The sequence below is a fragment of the Mus pahari genome, chromosome 20 (assembly GCF_900095145.1).
Source record: "Mus pahari chromosome 20, PAHARI_EIJ_v1.1, whole genome shotgun sequence".
NCBI lineage: Eukaryota > Metazoa > Chordata > Mammalia > Rodentia > Muridae > Mus > Mus pahari.
This window is the reverse complement of record NC_034609.1, coordinates 40,435,323-40,438,798: the sequence shown is the minus strand read 5'-3', so window position 1 is coordinate 40,438,798 and position 3,476 is coordinate 40,435,323.

Sequence of the window (3,476 nt, the reverse complement as noted above, 5' to 3'; positions counted from 1 at the left end):
ATACAGATAAAGCACTCATATACATAAAATAAATAAATAAATCTTCAAAAAAAAAAAAAAAAAAAAAAGGGAGGGGAGTGCTGTCAGGCCGTGTGGCCCCATGTCCATCAGGTCCAGTGAATTAACTGTGTCCTTGGATTCTGTGTCCAGATAGAATGGTATCCTTGGCTAGAGGCGGATGGTCTTGCACACAAAGGCCCAGTCTTTTTTTTTTTTTTTTTAAGATTTATTTTATGTATATGAGTACACCATTGCTTTCTTCAGACACACCAGAAGAGTGCATTGGATCTCATTACAGATGGTTGTGAGCCACCATGTGGTTGCCGGGAATTGAACTCAGGACCTCTGGAAGAGCAGTCAGTGCTCTTAACCGCTGAGCCATCTCTCCAGCCCCACACCTTCTGCTCTTCCCTCCCCTCACCTCCTGAGTTCACATTTTTAAGCTTTTATGTTTTATAGAGAAGCCAACAACGTCTTTTCTTTGGTTGTTGGTTTATAATTTATTTTGTTTTTGAGTCAGGTTCTCACTTTGGCTGGAATTCTAGCTCTGGCTGGCCTGGAATTTACTGTGCCTCAAATTCAGAGATCTGCTTGCCCCATCTCAAGTGGTGGGGTTAAAGGCATGTGCTGCTGTTTGCAGAGACATGGGCTTCTTAAAAACCAAAACCAAAACCAAAAAAAAAAAAAAAAAAAAAAAAAGAGGAAAGAAAGAAAGGATGGAAGAAAGAAAGAAAGAGAAGAAACAGAGAAGAAAGAAAGAGAAGAGCACTGACTACTCTTCCTGAGTTCAATTCTCAGCAACCACATGGTGGCTCACAACCATCTGTCATGGGATCCGATGCCCTCTTCTGGTGTGTCTGCTACAGTGTACTCCTAGACATAAAATAAGTAAATCTTAAAAAAAGAAAAACCAAAACCTTGGCTTGGGACTGTAGCTCAGTAGTAGAGTACTTGCTCAGCATGGACAAGGCCCTGGGTTCAGTTAAAAGAGAAAGAATAATTAGAGCCGCTGTGGTGGTGCACAGGGGCAAGCCCAGTACTCAGGAGGTGGAAGCGCGAGGATCCAATGTTTAAGGCCATCCTGAGCTACACAGCTAGTTTGAGGCTAGCCTGAGTTACATGACAGCCTCACTCCACGGGCACCATGGTTCTCACCTGTAATCCTGGCCTGGTCTCCTCTGTGGGGAAGCTTCTAGAGAAACTGGCATGCCACGGATGACAGACAGACAGACAGACCGAGTGGCTGGCTGACTGACTGACTGAAACTTGGTCAATAGTTGAAAAAAACATTTTGGTGTTCTCAGTTCTGTGTCAGCAGAGAGTGGCTGAGCTTACCCGGCTTCTGTCTGGGAAAGTCTTCTTGTCTCTTGTGCTCCACAATCCTGCCTGTTGTCCCATCCTTGGCCACCCAGTCCCCAGAAAGGTCTGTCCCTTTTCAGAGAGGTAGGCAGTGTCAGGACACAGTTGTGACTGTGGATGCTGGACATGACCTTAGAGCCCAGCTCTGTGTTGGGTTGGACAAAGTTGGTGCTATGAGGACCAGAGTGGGGTACTCAGGTCCCTGTCACAGTGTGAGATCCTGTTGGAAGCCGTCATAGCAAGGAGGACAGTAGCCTTTGGCCCAACAAACTCTGCATATGCTTACTGGGCTCATACTAGCAGTGTGCCTTCCTTGCTTATGAAACGTGATGTAGAACACACCCATCTAGACCTGGCTTCCTCTATAGGGCAGCTGGTGTATGTGTAATAGCAGGACCTATGTGTAACAGCAGGACCTATGTGTAATAGCAGGACCTATGTGTAATAGCAGGACCTATGTGTAATAGCAGGACCTATGTGTAATAGCAGGACCTATGTGTAATAGCAGGACCTATGTGTAACAGCAGGGGGTCCAGGAGTTTCTCACCGGTTGCCACTGCTCTGGTTTACATGATGACATGTGTCCTACTCAGGGTTTCTATCACTGTGATGAGACACCATAACCAAAGCAAGTCGGGGAGGAAGGGGTTTATTCGGCTTACACTTCCACAATACTGTTTGTCATTGAAGGAGCCAGGACAGGAACTCAAGCAGGGCAGGAACAGGGAGGCAGGAGCTGATGCAGAGGCTGTGGAGGGGTGCTGCTTACTGGCTTGCTCCCCATGGCTTGCTCAGTCTCCTGTCTTATAGAACCCAGGCCAGCCCACAATGGACTGGGTCCATCCCAGTCAATCACTAATTAAGACAACACTTCATAGGCTTGCCTACCACCCTATCACACAGAAACATTTTTGGGGGGTTTCTTCTTTCTCAGGTGACTTTATGTTATGTCAAGTTCAGATGAGATTTTCCAGCACAGCATACAACTCCAGGATAGGACAGGGTCTGAGTTGTGGGGTTCACAGAAGACTGACTGTGAAAGTCTCCTGTTCAGTCAGTGGGCACAGCCAGAACAAGGACACGGGTGTACGGTTCATGTTTCAAACACATTGAGGGGATCACTCCACGATGCTGAAGGTCTGAGACCTGGGCATTGAAGATGGAGCTTCAAGCAGCTCCCAACTGCATTCTGTGTAGCTCTGCCTATCTTGGAACTCACTCTGTAGACCAGGCTGGCCTCAAACTCAAAGAGATCCACCTGCCTCTGCCTCTTGAGTGCTGGGCTCAAAGGTGTGCCCCATCATGGCCAGACTTCAGCACTGGTTTTAAGGACTTTATTCAAAGACTGCTCAACAGCAACCTTCCCTAGGATAAAGGGAGGTGCCCATAGCACCAGAGAGCTCTATTAGGCCAGATGTCCAGACCTACATGACTCTGTGATACCAAAGGCAAATGACTCTACTTTCCACAATCAGGGCGAGTCTGCAGACTGTGTGTAAAGAAACTCCATCTACTTGACTCGGCTTTCTAAAAGATTGTCTAAGGCCTTTGTTCTGTGACATCACTGTAGGTCTGTATTTCAATTACATTTCTTTTTTGGTGACATACATTTACTGTGCATGCACATGTGTGCACACGTGTATGTGTGTGTGCATGCGTGCAAGCATGCATGCATGTGTGTAAGTGTGGCTCCGTATGCGAGAGAGGGGAGAGAAAAACTTCCAGGAGGGGTTCTCTCCTTCTATCACTTTATCATATATATACATGTATATATTTACGTATCATTCATATATATATATATATATATATATATATATATATATATATATGATAAAGCAAAGGGCTGTGGTGCTGGCTCAGCTGATACAGTTCTTGCCTTGTAAGGAGGAGAACCCGTATTTGATCCTCACGTTGCACATTAAGACAAACAAAAGAGCTAGGTGTGGTGGGACAAATTTATAATCCCACCATGAGAAAGGCAGAGATTTTGGCGTTCACTGGCCAGGGTGGGCAGAAGGTGTTTAGGAACAAAAGACACCCATGACTTCTGGCCTCTATATACATATATGCACATACCTGCACACACACACACACCTGCACACATACACACACACACA